This window comes from Pseudorca crassidens, chromosome 11, assembly GCF_039906515.1.
Source record: "Pseudorca crassidens isolate mPseCra1 chromosome 11, mPseCra1.hap1, whole genome shotgun sequence".
NCBI lineage: Eukaryota > Metazoa > Chordata > Mammalia > Artiodactyla > Delphinidae > Pseudorca > Pseudorca crassidens.
Window position 1 is genome coordinate 95,093,129 of NC_090306.1, and position 14,527 is coordinate 95,107,655.

Here is a 14,527-nt window from a genome sequence, read left to right on the forward strand (position 1 = left end):
TCTGATAATGAAATGAAATAAAAGGCGTTAGCAGTGCCTCCACCATAGTAAGCCCTAAATAAATGTTAGCGACATGTTGAGCTCCTACTGAGTGTCAGGCGTTTTGAATAAACTGCACAATGAAAAAGATGTTGCTCAGAAGGAATCAGCAGAGTGGAGAGAGGCCTGCAAGTGGAGGGAGGGCAGGGAATGCCCTCCGGGTACTCAGCAAGGGCTTCCAGGAGGTGGTGAGAGCTGAGCTGGGTCTTCAAGGAGAAGCAGAAGACAAGGAGCAGAGAAGACCAGGAAGGGTTTTCTAGGCAGAGGGAACAGTAGATGCAAAGATAGGGGATGTGAACATTCACTCAGCAAAAGTTTGTTGAGCACCTATTAAGTGTCAAGGCACATCAGTGAACAAAACCAGTGCCACCAGGATCACACATGCACGGGAGGCTGACATCAAGTCATTGATTACACAATTGATTGTTTAATTGCAATCACAGTGCACTTCTGGGAGCTACAGGTGATTCTGTTTTGCCAACGTGCCTGGAGGAACTGGCAGAGATCAGGCTGGAAAGAGAGGTGGGGCAGGTCAGGGAGGACCTTGCACCAGGCACAGTAGCTACTGTGTGCCAAGCCCTGTGCGATGGATACAAAGATGAACAAAACAAAGTCTGCTATTGGCAGGAACCAAAGACTGAATGTGGAGTGATAGAGGGAGGGCCGTGGTGTGACAGGAGCACAGCATGGACAGGGAAGGCAGGGAAGACTTCCTGGAGGAAGTGACCTTTGCCTCTTCAATTGAATAGCAGTCCCAAAGCTCACCATCCTGGCTTTCAGGATTCAACCTTCCCTATCTTGCAGTCTTAAAGGGGCATTAGTCGTACCCGAGGGCGGCTCAATAGCAAAGTGTTCTGAGCCTGGCAGGGTTCCTTCTCTAGGCCTGGGATGCAAGTGAAGGAGCTGTTGGCATCATATGGAGGTATAGACCCAAAGACCAGAATGTAGGAAGAACCGACAGGCTGACCATGGGGCCAGGGGCTCTAGCAATCCTGGCTCCACACCTCCCTCCTAAGCTATGTGAGCTCGGGACAGGTTACTGACCTCTCCGTGCCTCCATTTACTCATCTGTAAAATGGGCGTCATGGTGGCTTCGTGGGGCTGTCGAAGTCACGAGGACTGAGTTGGGTGGAGGAGTCTCTCCTCTCCTAAGTTTTCATTACAAGTGATTTGTTAATACGTTCTGCTAAGTACACCACCAATTCCATAAATGTGGCTGGCCCGGCTCCTTACGGAAGCGGTCAAAACAGCTGAAGGGGCTCCGTGGTGGGTGGGGCGGGTAGCCAGGTTCTGAGCATCTGCAGGATGGGGCCCAGCACCGTGCCCTGCTTTGGCCAGGCCTGATGAGGGTGGACGATGACCCTGTCTACTGACCCCTGATGGGTTCTGCAGGATACCAAGTTCCTCTTCTCCTAAAATAGATTCCTCTTCAACAGCCCGTGGGTGCCTGAATAACCCCTAAGGGGCAGTTGGAGTCTCTTGTACTTTTGTGGGCTGTCTATGATCCAAGCCTAGTAACTCACTGGGCACCAGCCGGTCAGCCCGCCCCGAGGGACTTCTTGGAATTCAGTGTCTCCCAGGTGGATGTGGGGCTTCCGAAGGCCTGAGTGGAGCCCTGCCCCCAGACCCAGCCAGGCTTGGTGCACTAACTGGGCTCCCTCAACCTCCTTCCTTGGGCCTCGCCCTCCTGTGACTCAAATGTTGTTTCGTGTCTTTCCTGATAAGCCCTGAGTTCTGAGAGGCTGGGTCCTTGTCTCTCGTGTTCCTCGTCGTGTCCTTCGCATCTTGGCACAGAACAGGCCCTCGATACACATTCATTGATAAATGGGCTGGAGTGAGCGGAACGAGAGGGAATAGGAGAAAAAGTCACAATATTTGTTTTAATGACGGGACTCCTGCTGGCCACCCACTCCCCGTGACATTTGCAGGTAACTTTCACATCGTCTGAACTCAGGTAATCCTCCCAGCAAGCCCTCGAGGGAAGTTCTGTCACGGCTCTCATTTCACAGATGGAGAACCCAAGGCACAGAGAGGTTAAGCACTCTGCCCCAGGCTGCACAGCTCATAGGGGCCAAAGTCAGTTCCAGCCCTGAGGCTCTCATGCCCTAGAGTCCCATATTGGCCGATTGCCTATCATGTGCCAGGGCCCTCTCTCCTTTAATGCTGCAGAAACCTTGGGGAAACTGGGGCTCAGGGAGGTTAAACATGCCAAGCCAAACAGCCAGCAAACAGCAGGTTCACAGTTTGCACACAGCTCTGCCTGCCTGCACAGCCTCGGCCAGTAGGTAATCAGGACCCCAGAGTGGGGAGAGTCTCTGTGGGTCAGCTGCCTTCTCCCTTCTGCTTGAGACTCAGTGACAAATAGAGATCTACTGAGCTCTTGTCTTCTTTCTGTTCCCACAGGGGGCTTCGGGGCTCACACCTAGGCCCGCCCCCTCCACCAAGGGGATTATATTTAGCTGTGGAAGCCAAACTGAATGGTTAGTGGAAAGAATGTGGAGTCTGGAGTGAGAAGACTGGGTTAGAGTCCCAGAGACCCTGGGGAAGGTGCTTCGCCCCCGGAGCCTCAATTTCTTCATCTGGGAAATGGGAAAATTAATATTGATGCCCTCAGTAGAGTATGGGTTAATTTATATCGAGCACCCAGGACTGTGGGGTACATAGATACTCAGGAAAGGTGTGAGGTCGTAGCATCTCCCTGCTTAGAACCTGTACCGGAATCTACACGCGGTTTGTGAGACCAGGCCCTGGGTCCTCCAATCTCACCCATTGTTTCACCCTCTCCCACTCCTCTGTCCTGCTCTCCCCATCTCCACATACACACTGTTCCAGCCACACTCCTTTTCTTTCTCTGGACAAGCCATGCTCTCTTGTGCTATCCATTCTCCCCTGTTTTCCTCTGTGAGGCACCCTTGCTTCATTCTGCTTTATCCTTCAAATAACAACACTCATGGGATTCCCTCTGAGTCAGCTGCAATAGCTCTAATTCATTCTTTTAATGGCAGCATAATATTTCGTAGTGAATAATTACTGTTATTTCTTCATCCAGCCTTCTACTGACAGGCATTCACTTTATTTCTTAGTCCTACCCCTGCTTCCACTATAACAGTGCTGCAATAAACATCCTTGTACATACATCCTTTCCAATGGCATTTTTATTTCTATGGATTGGGTCCCCAGGAGTGAGATTGCTCAGTTGAAGGGTATATGTATTTTTAAATTTCAGTCAGTGTTGCCAGTTGGCTTTCCAAAAATGCTGCAACGAGTCACATTTTCTCCAACAATTCATGAGTCTACTATTTCCCCACATCTACTCCAGCAATAGGTGTTAGTATTATTTCTAGTTTTTGCCAGTTTGATGGGGATAAAATTAAATCTCATGGTTACTTTAATTTCAAGTTCCTCTACAACTAGTGAGCTTGTGCACTTTCCTCGTATCCTTGGGCCATTTGGATTTGCACCATGTCCTGCCTAGTCTTATCCTTTGCTTGACTCCAATCCTCTTCATTCAATTGTTATTCATTTGTAAGAGCTCTTTGCATATGATAGATATTAACCTTTTCTTTGACATCTGTGTTGCAAATAATTTCATAATCAAATTTTTTGTTTTTATGTTGACTTTGTGAATGATGTCTGTTGCCATGAAAGTAATTTTGTGGAGTAAAATGTCTTTCTTTTTAAATACGATTTTCTTGTTTTTTTAATGCTCGAGACTGCTCTTGTCATCTTTGCATTTTCTTTCAAGGTATTTTTTATTATTATTATTTGGCTGTTAACTCTTTAATCCACCTGGGGTTTATTTATGTATATAACGTAAAATCAGGTTTCAACTTTCTTATAAAAGCTAGCTGTTGTGTAAGTTTCATTAATTAAACCATTACTCCTTTTTCAACTGCACTGAAATGCCATCTCTGCCACATATTGGATTCTCACGGCTATGTTGATCTAGTTCTGATCTCACTGTTCTGTTCCACTGATCTGTGTATTGCTTCCTTGCCAGCAGCATTTGGATTTGATTGTAGAGGCCTTAATATGTTCTGATCTCTAGTAAGCCAAGTTCTTCCCCAATATTCTTCTCTTCCATATGATCTGGTTATTGCGGTGCCTTCATTCTTCTACACAAACTTTGAAATTATTTTATTCAGTGGTGTCTTAGTCACCACTGGATCTCAGCAACTTACATGGAGTCAAACATTCAACTGGAGAAAGGAGGTATTTGTTGAATGTTGTTGCTGTTCTTTTCCTTTCCTAATGTGTCCTATCTCTCTTCCGCCAGGACTAGAAGAGGTATCGAATAGTAGTATTCAGACCAAGAGTAGTTAACGTGAAAATGTGTACGGAGTGGACAAGTATAACTAAATAGAGAAAGCTTCAGAGATATTGAGACACCGGAAGGTTGTCATATTTGAGACCCTTGAAGCAAAGAGGTAAGTCATTCCTGTATTCAACACCGATTTCTTGAACACCTATTGTATACTAGACCTTATTTTAGGTTTGGGGATATAGTGGTGGCCAAAGCCAAGACAAACTTGATTTTTAAGGTGTGACAATGGTATTATGTTCATTATTTTTCAGTGTGATCATGATATTGTGGTTATGCTTAAAGAGTCCCGGTCTTTTAGAGATAATACTGAAACATTTACAGTTAAAATTATATAAAGTCTAGAGTTTGTTTCTAAGTAAGCTAGGGGTGGGAGAAAAGGATGGAAATATAGATGAAACAAGATTGGCTGTGAATTAATAATTATAGAAGCTCAGTGATGGTTTAATAAGGATTTATTATACTATTCTCTCTACTTTTATTTATATTTGAAATATTCCATAATAAAAAGTTTTAAAAATGCATTCAGAACTTATTGTTTTAGGCATTGTCCTAATTGCCTTACGTCTATTAATTCATCACATCCTCAAAATAGCCGTGTCTTAGATCAGCTTGAGCTGCTATAGCAAAATACCATGAACTGGGTGGCTTAAACAACAGACGTTTATTTCTCACAAATTCAGGAGGCTGCGAAGTTCAAGATCAAGGTGCCGGCAGATTTGGTTCCTGGTGAGAACCCTGTCTTGGAGACGGCCACCTTTTCACTGTGGCCTCACAATGCAGAGAGAGAGAGACAGGGTGTGAAGTGGGCTCTGATCTGGGGCAATAAAGATACACACACACACACACACACACACACACACACACACATCATTATTTCATACATCAGGAAGGGCTATAGAAGATATAAAATAGGATTGTAGGGGAGAGAAAGACCGTTAGTGGGTGAAGGTGGGACTGAGGATACAGGGGGTGGGGACCTCCTTCAGTGAGGGTGAAGATGGGGAGGCTGCGTGGAGATCTGGGCCAGGTGTTCAAGCGGAGGGACTGGCAAATGCAAAGACTCTGAGATCAAAATAGGTTGGTGGGGCTGGAGCCCACCCAATGAGGACAAGTGCCGTATAAGCAAAGTGGCGGACCAGGTCTTACTGCAGACGGTAGTAAAACAACGTTTACAGGTTCAAACAAAAGAACTAAGATGTCTCAGTAAGATCAAAATGAGTTATTGGATTTATTAGCTCAGTGATCATTTAAATACATTTTCCCACATTTTGCCGTGCTAAGTTCATCTATAACGGGAATAATTTAATTCCAAAGGCAAATTAACCGCTCTTTGCCTTGTCCCAAAGTCACCCATTTTTGATATTTTTTTGCATAACTTGATTCAATTTATTCTGCTCTTGCCACATTTTCTCCAGCTCCTACACACTTTTTTGGATGGTTATAACATTATTATCTTATTATTAGTCGCTAACTGGGGAAAATTCACTTTTCCAATTGATCTATGCTGCTTATAAAATGCCAAATCAACTGGGAGCAGAGGAAGCAAGTGGTTAGTGACTTCTGACAGCCAGTGTAGACAGAAAACTCTGTGTTTTCTGGGGACCAGAGTGGACCAGGCATCGATGACCTCTGATAAGTTGAATTTACCCATGGTCCAAAGGTCCAAGTGTCAGAGGAGCGTCCACAATGCAGATTCTCAAAGACGCAGGTGGTTCATCAAACTGCTTGCATCAGACTCATGTGGTGTGTGTTTAATATTTTGCATGGTCCCTCCTAGTTTGTATTTGTAGGTATCTGACAATGTCAGGTTCAATGGATTCGGTAGATAAAATGCACCCAAGCACAGTGTTTCCCTTGAACAAAGGCTGGTGATACAAGCACATTGGTAGTGTAGCCTTCACCTACCACAAGAAAGGCGGAGAGGGAAATGGACAAGCGCTGTCTGCTGGGAGCTCTGAGGGAATTTTTCCTGGTGTTGGAAGAAAGCACGTTGGAGGAACTTCAGGAGGGATGAGGGAGGCGGAAGGGAATGGAAAGGTGGATTTTATGAACTATCCCTGCAGGTGATGTGTCCCTTTATAGTGTTTGAGAAACATAATCAAGGCGTTTAAGTCCTCTTGAGCTTTTGGTTGTTGGATTGATTCTTTGACTCTAACACCTCTTTGTGGCCTGGACCACATGGGTCACGGCTTTAACAAGGCTGCAGGGCTCAAAGGAGAGTATGCTAGGGGAAGCTGCTCTGAAAAGATGGTAGATTGGCCAAAGATTTGGTGAAAGGTCGTGACAAACTATAAATTTGTCTTTTGGTTTTGGGTGTTAGGCAAAAAAGCCAGAAGGAATAAACAGCTCTAGATGGAGAGTCAAGAGACCTACATATTTGTCTTTGCTTCACTAGATGTTTCCTTCCTTCATTTAATAGATAATTGAGCGAGTGGTGCTGTCTGCCAGGTCTGAGCTAGGTGCTAGACATATAAAGATAAATTGTTCATCTTTGTGGGTAATTTTAAGCTGCGGTGTTTTTGTTTTTTGTTTTTTGTTTTGGCTGTGCCATTGCAGCATGTGGAGATCTTAGTTCCCCAACCAGGGATCAAACTGGTGTCCCCTGCCGTGGAAGCACAGAGTCTTAACCCCTAGACTACCAGGGCGGATAGGAGCTTAACAGACAGAGATGAAAGGAAGCGGGTGTTAGGCAGAGACATAGAGGCTGAAAATGGCAAGGAGCCTTCCAAAACCAGAAAGCAGATTGATGACCTCAAATCTAAGATATGTCTGGTTGGGAAAAAAATGTGATCAATTTCCCTATTGTTGCCATTAAGGATGTCTCCATTTTAAATGATTATAAATAACACTGAGGTGAACATCTTAGTGCATAAATGGTTTCTGGGTTTTGTCTTAGGGTAGATTCCTAGAAGTGAAAATCACAGTGAATTTCAGTGGGAGAGAAACCTGGTAGGCTCTGCCCTGCGACTCTGGCCAAATCACTGGGCCTTCTGGGTTTCTGTTTCCCCATCTCTCAGAACACAGAGCCCAGGAGCAAAAATGGCTTTCTAGCTCTCTCATTCAGACTTCTAATGGCATCCCCATGCATGCCATGGTGAAAACGGTCTGGAGGGGAGGAGGGAGGGGGTGGCAGAAAACCTCTCATCGGGCCCTGGACCTTAGCAGCAGGTGGCCACTGACTTCATCTGTGCTCATTCGTCCATCCACAAACATTAAAAAAAAAAATTTTTTTTTGGCCATGCTGCGAGGCATGTGGGAACTCCTGACCAGGGATCGAACCTACGTCCCCTGCAGTGGAAGCACGGAGTCCTAACCACTGGACCACCAGGGAAGCCCTGCAACAAACATTTACATAAGCACTTACCACGTGCCGGGCATGCGCTCTGGGGCCATGTACTCACTCTGCTCGGTCTGTTCCCATATTTCGCTTCCTCATAGTGAATTCTATGGAACCGGATGTTAACCAGGGTGTCAAAATGAACATGACAGCAGGAGGGTTCTGTGGCAGATCAAGTTCAAGAACCTGCATTAAAGGGCACTGGACAGGCTCCAAGGGCTGCAGGACTCTTTCCCCTGAAGCTCTCCAAGAGAAGGATGTGGAATGTGGGTGTCAGTGTCATGTGACCACAGGACTCTTTTTGTTGAAACATCTGGGGCTTCCGTAACGTCTCCCGAATACACATTTTCCTCTCCATCCTGCTGCCACCATCTGTCGTGGGCATCTCCCTGCCTTGCTGGCTGCCATAGCCCCGTTCCTGGTCTGAAGCCCACCTCCAGGGGAAGCAGAGTCAGGATTCCGAAACTCATGTCCTTCGCTTGAGCCATACACTGTCCCCCCGTGCAGGAAACGTAGAGAAGCCACATTCTCTGGGCTGTTCCCCCCACACCAGCCAGAGCTTAAGTGGGCTTCCTTGGAGTAAGCAGGCCGATCTGGGTCTGGGATCAGCATGCCCTAAGTGGTGTGACCTTGGCAAAGTTGCATCACTCACCAGGTCTCAGTTTGCCCATCTGTCAAATGGAGGGGACTGTGCCTTTTCCTTCAGAGTGGTGTTGTTGCAGGGATAGAATGAGAGAAAGCATAGATAGCACTTAGCAGGGCAAATGGTAATCATAATCATCATTATCACCTCATTTAATAACAACTCTTACAACTGGGGATACAAGGGACCCCAAAGACACTCCCTGGTGTCTTTGATCTCAAAATTGGAATAGTTATGTCATCCCTCTCTCTCACCCTCACAGACCAGGTCCACACTTGGGGACATTTTCTTGACATCATGAAAGGTACAATGTGGTAGCTCCCTGGGGTTTGCAGAGCACTAATGGCTGGCACAGGTGTAGCATTTCACAGCGTACAAAGTCCTTTATTCTACACGGTACATATCTCTCCCTCACACCCCTCTAGTTCTTTACATGTATACATCATGAAGTGTCTGCTGGGGTTTAGGGATGCTGACCCTCGACACAGATGAGTTCACGGAGGCTGAGCCAGTCACACGTGGGCCCTGCCTCTGGGGTGGCCCCGGGGGGAGTGGTCTGATTCTGACTCCACTCCAGTCCCCTGGGCTCTGCCTCCTTGCTCTCCCTCTGTGTCCTGCAGAAGATGGTGTCTTCCTGAATGAGGTTCGGGAATGCTGCTACCATTCAATGAGGTAATGGTGAAATCGGAAACTCAAGGCTGGTAGCAAAGGAAAAAAAATAAAAAAGATGAGCTTTGATTCATGGTCAGGAGGATCCGTGAATGGGGAAGGCTCATCCTGCAGTAATCAGAGGAAATACGAGCGGCACATCCTTCCAGCAGAGTCCCTTCCAGAGAGATGAAGGTCATGCTAATGGAGACCTCAGCCAGCCTGTTAGCATCCGGAGCAGGACCAGGGAGGTGAGGAGTGCTCCTGGACTCAGGGCAGACAGATCTGAGCTCAGATCCCAGTGATGCTGTTAGAGCAATACTGCTGACTTTCTTCATGAAGTGGGAGTATTTGTTATCACAGGGGTCTCCAGAGCAGGGTGTCTAAACAGCTGGTAGGAGCCAGGCACAAAATAGGGGATCGCAAAATAAAAACATCTGCAAGTTTCTCTTTCTTCCTTCCTTCCTTTCTTTCTTTCTTTCTTTCCTTCCTTCCTTCCTTCCTTCCTTCTTTCTTTCTTCCTTCCTTTCTTTCTTTCTTTCTTTCTTTCTTTCTTTCTTTCTTTCTTTCTTTCTTTCTTTCTTTCTTTCTTTCTTTCTTTCCTTTCTTTCTTTCTTTCTTTCTTTCTTTCTTTCTTTCTTTCTCTTTCTCTCTTTCTCCCTTTCTCCCTTTCTCCCTTTCTCCCTTTCTCCCATTCTCTCTTTCTTTTCTTTCTTTCCCTCTCTCTCTCTTTCTTTCTTTCATTGCACCGGGTCTTAGTTGCGGCTCCAGGGCTTCGTAGTTGTGGCTCACAGGCTCCATAGTTGCAGCTTGTGAACTCTTAGTTGCAGCATGCATGTGGGTTCTAGTTCCCTGACCAGGGATCGAACCTGTGCCCCCTGCATTGAAACTTGGTTATAAAATTTCTTTAGACCTTCAGACGGGTGAACTTTTCTGTAAACATACTTTGTGATATGAAAGCAACTAGGCTGCAGTGAGAAAGCCTCCCAATCAGCGATTTTTTGGTTTACACATCAGTTTCCCAAATTAAGGGAGGCTTCTTCTGTGTACTGGGAGGATGGCAAGAAAGTTTCCCAGCCTGAATGGGGCGATGATAGTACTTAATAAAGCTGCTTTGTGTGAGGAGATTCAGTTTGTCAGGTCAACTGAAAAAGTTGTATTTTTTTTCAAATAACTGCTCCCACTCTGCTCTACTGAGCTTCATCTTTCTTGCTGGTTTCCATCAGGACACCTCAGGCCGCTTCCATAACTTTCCAATCTCTTTTTTATTAAAAAGAACAATTTCCTTTTGGTGAGTAAGACTCAATCCTGTTCGTTTTAAATTGTCAATCTCATATGAAACTCGGTGCTCCCCCCGGGGTTGCATGTGTGTGCACGTGTGTGTGTGCATGACTGTGCATGTGTGTGTTCACATGCGTGTGCGCATGTGCACGTGTGCATCGTCTGGAGTCAGGTCCAGGAGAAAGTTGCCTTGTCCTGTGATTGCATCTGGTGAGTGGGCTGTGCCCACCAGGGTGGCTCAGACCTACTGCTCCCTCTGCAGACAGCCCTATGTCAGAGATGGTGAGTTTGCTATACACCCCCAACCATAGTTTTGCCTGTATTTCTGTCCTATACACAGTAGCTGTGCGGCTGGTACCCAAGGGCAGGCTCTCTAGAGAGCAGGTGCTGGTCGGATGTATCTCAGACTCAGACTCTCCCTCTTTTTCTCGGTTCTCCCTGGCAAGTAGGAGTCCGTCTCAGAGCTCTGACTCCCAGGGCCCTTGATCTTGGGAATGGGCTAGCACATTGACTTAAATCCTTGCCACCTACCCTGATGTCCATTCCAGCCACTGGATGCCCACGAGTCTTTGCCACACCAAGCAGTGTGCACCCTTTGCTCTGCCCTGCCATCTCCTCTGTCCCTTTCTCCATACACTCGGGGGTCGTCAAACCTGGAGGCATGGGATGCGTTGCAGTTTCAATGGCTCAGAACAGTCAGAGGAGGAGACTTACTTACCTGGGGAGGGGGGCAGATGAGGCCGTTTCAGGCACTCCTGGTCTTGTCGAGAGGCAGCGGTACCTGCACTCTTCACTCCATCCCCAGACTTCTCCCCTGCAGTTCTCGCTGGGAAACGCTGTCTTATCAGCTTGGTGTCTCCTGCCCCTGGGGCTGCGGGAAGTCTGAGGACTCCAAGAATCAGAACTTCTTTGAGATGGCCCTTTAGAATTTAGTCACAATGTCCATTTGGAGCCCATTGGAGGGAGGCCATGTGGGTTGGGGAGCCCTAGACTCGTGGCATCTGTTACATGCAGTCCTGTTTACTGAGCACCCAGACCGCACCAGGTACTGTCAGGTACTTGATAAACATTATCTGTTGATGCTTCTCACGTCCCTCACAGTGGGTTTATTATTCCCATTTTACAGGTGAGGAGACCAAGGTCAGACATGAAATGGCTTGCCCAAACTGGCATGGGCAGCGTGTGGCAGAAGCAATATTTGCATCCAGGTCCGCCTGTCTTCAACGCCCAGAAGTGGTAGGTGTGGGTTATTGGGGCCACACAGAATCGATTCCCCATTCTCTGGTCACAGCACCCTGGTTTCTTTGGGGGCACTTAGCTCTTCCCCATTGGGTACAGTCTTGGGGGCACTGTCAATTCAGCTGCCCCTGACCCCCCCTTAGATACACGACCCAAACTCAACTCTATGGGACCCTCTGTCCAGGCCTTGAGTCTAGAACAGAGAGATGCAGAGACAAACATCCCCCAACCCCCCCCCCAAAAAAAGCAACAGACAAATGATAAAGAGGAGCTGGCGCCCGTTCACCCCGGTCTGATGGGCTGTTAAGTAGCCCAGGCCTCCCGGGTCATGGAACCTTTGCAGTTCCTGCCCTTTTCCAGACCCTAGTTCACCTAACAGTTCAGCGAACTAGCCAACGTCTTTCCACTAAATCCCCTCCACTCGCATTTTTAAAAAACTTTTTATTTTTATTTTTTTAACATCTTTATTGGAGTATAATTGCTTTACAATGGTGTGTTAGTTTCTGCTTTATAACAAAGTGAATCAGTTATACATATACCTATGTCCCCATATCTCTTCCCTCTTGCGTCTCCCTCCCTCCCACCCTCCCTATCCCACCCCTCTAGGTGGTCACAAAGCACCGAGCTGATCTCCCTGTGCTATGTAGCTCCTTCCCACTAGCTATCTACCTTACATTTGGTAGTGTATATATGTCCATGCCTCTCTCTCGCTTTATCACAGCTTACCCTTCCCCCTCCCCATAACCTCAAGTCCATGCTCTAGTAGGTCTATGTCTTTATTCCTGTCTTACCCCAAGGTTCTTCATGACATTTTTTTTTCTTAGATTCCATATATATGTGTTAGCATACAGTATTTGTCTTTCTCTTTCTGACTTACTGAAAACTTTTTATTTTATATTGGAGTGTAGTTGATGAACAATGTTGTGTTAGTTTCAGACGTACAGCAAAGTGATTCAGTTATACATATACATGTATCTATTCTTTTTCAGATTCTTTTCCCATTTAGGTTGTTACAGAATACTGAGCAGAGTTCCTTGTGCTGTACAGTAGGTCCTTGTTGGTTACCCATTTTAAATACAGCAGGACTCCTCATTTTATCTGCTGCACTCAGCCACAGTTGGCTTCCATAATCCTGTCTGGTACCCTAAGCGTGGTGGTGTTGGGGGGTTTTGCTCTTTGCCTGATGGGACCCCTCTATTTTCTGTGTCTCAGTGCGTTCTGACTTACAAAGCACTCAGGACACGGGGCCTGGTGCAGGCTGGCACTCAGCGAATGACCATTGCCATTATTATTACTGTTCTCCTCTTGGGCTCTGGTTCACATCCTGGATCCAAGCAGGGTGTGTGGCCACACCTGGCCCTCCCAGGCCTCGGGGCTGTTGGGGAGCCTCCCGAGGCCTGAACTGACAGATCTTGGTTCAGTTCCTACCAGGCAGATGCTCGTGTCACATCAGATGGCCACTCACCGCAGCTGGCACTAATGGACCATGTTATGGCGTGCCAGTGGGCTCAGGTGCTTGGCGGGTGGGCGTGTTGGTGGGAAGCCATCCCTGCTGCTGTGTTCCAGGGGCCTTAGGGTGGGGGCCGACCGTCTTGTCTCCCAGTTCTGCGGGCTCTCACAAATAGGCAGGCGGGGCCTCAGTCGAGAAGGGCCAGACTCACCATTCTCCTCGTCACCAACGTCATCATCAGCGTGGTTATTAAGAGCGACACTCGTGATTCTTCTGTGCACCTACTACGTGCCTTTAGGAGTGTAAGGACAGCCCTAGTCATAAAAGTAACAGCAACATATGTTGTCCCAGAACTCCTAAGAGGAGACGTACACCCATACTTTGGATGAGTAAGTTGAGGCTGAGGGATGTTTCTGGGGAGACGTGGAAGGTGCTTTGTTTCCACCCAGGGTCGCTCCTTCAACAGTGACTGTACCTGGCTTCTTCTGATTTCCTTCAAGGCAAACACAGAAGTATTTGATCCTTCCAGAGATGACAGTTTGATCTACAGGAGAAATATACACACTCCTCCTATTAATACAGTTTTGATTCTGCTCCTTGTAAAAAGTTATCCTGACTCTGAGATACTAATGGGGACCTCACCTCCTCCCTGGACTACGTCTGGATCCTTTGGGGACAAACGGCGTTACCCTCACCAATGCCCTCTATCCATGGGTGATGCTACCTCCAGTTGGAGCCCCCTCCTGTACTCTGGACTCTTCCCTCCCACAGGCTTCTCCTCGCCACTGGGATATCTGGCAGACACCTCAAACTCCACACATCCTAACCCCGGGTCTCCTCCATCCCCAGCCCTGCCTCTCCTGCAGCTCCCTCCACCTGATTCCTGGTGTCTCCAGCCTTCTTGTGCTCCATCCATAAGCCCTGGAGTCGTCGCTGGCTCCAATCTCTCTTAGACCCCGTATCGAGTCCATTAGGAAATCCTATATTCAGAATCGATCACTTCTCTCTGCTTTCACCCTGGTTGAACCACCATCCTCTCCTGCTTGGATCATCCTTTTAGCTTCCTAACTGATCTTTCCATCCTGGCTCTACCTCCATCTGTCCCCAACACAGTAGCTGGAATGATCCTTTGAAGACTTAAGTCAGACTGTGTCATCTCTCTGCCTGAGCCTGGGTGGTGACTCCCCATTTCACTCTGGATAAAATCAAAGGTTTGAAGTGGCCTCCAGGGCCACTGACCTGGCCTCCTATCTCATAGTCCCCCCGCTGTCCTCTCTGCTCAGCCAGACGGGTCCCTTTGCTGTCCCCCAGCATACTAGGCACATTCCTGCCTTAAGGCCTTTGCACTGGCTGGTTTTACTGGCCCCAGATACACACATAGCTCACCCCTCACCTCTTTTGCATCTCTGCTGGACAACCCCTTCCTCCCTGGCCACACTAAGATTGCATCACCCACATCTCAACCCTCAAATCTCAATCCCACTCACCCTGTCCTACTTTTTCTTGGTTTCATTGCAAGTCTCACCTTCTGACATCTTACACAATTTACTTAAGGTGAGTTAAGAT

General features: G+C 47.3%; 1 long non-coding RNA gene across 6 annotated transcripts in view; it reads left to right on the forward strand.

Moving 5' to 3' along the window:
- The window catches only part of LOC137202412 (uncharacterized), a 39,200-nt gene that overhangs the window by 9,720 nt on the left and 14,953 nt on the right, over positions 1-14,527 (forward strand). For all 6 annotated transcript variants that reach the window (XR_010932598.1, XR_010932597.1, XR_010932600.1 and 3 more), the window contains 5 exons: positions 1,765-1,967; positions 4,316-4,466; positions 8,964-9,242; positions 10,218-10,282; positions 11,399-11,508. This is a non-coding gene — a long non-coding RNA (uncharacterized lncRNA). The remainder of the gene's footprint in view (positions 1-1,764; positions 1,968-4,315; positions 4,467-8,963; positions 9,243-10,217; positions 10,283-11,398; positions 11,509-14,527) is intronic.